Below are 242 nucleotides of genomic sequence, written 5' to 3'. Positions count from 1 at the left end.
AAATCTTAGAATATGAAAACATTGGTGAATGTCACAAATTCTCCTAAATCACTCGTACGCACAACTTAAGAACAAATCTGTGCGTACCAACGGTTCTTGCATGAGGCCCATTGATCTTTGTGTTTGTTATCTACATTCGCTCCTCAAACTTCCTATATCATGTAAACAGAAAGAGACACTCCTTGAGATTAAATTCCTGCATCGACCCTTTGAACTGTCACAACTGGCCGTTTTAACTACAG

The sequence above is a fragment of the Austrofundulus limnaeus genome, unplaced genomic scaffold (genome assembly GCF_001266775.1).
Source record: "Austrofundulus limnaeus strain Quisiro unplaced genomic scaffold, Austrofundulus_limnaeus-1.0 Scaffold1089, whole genome shotgun sequence".
In the NCBI taxonomy this organism is placed as follows: domain Eukaryota; kingdom Metazoa; phylum Chordata; class Actinopteri; order Cyprinodontiformes; family Rivulidae; genus Austrofundulus; species Austrofundulus limnaeus.
The sequence above is the reverse complement of the archived record's forward strand: the minus strand, read 5'-3'. Positions refer to the sequence as shown.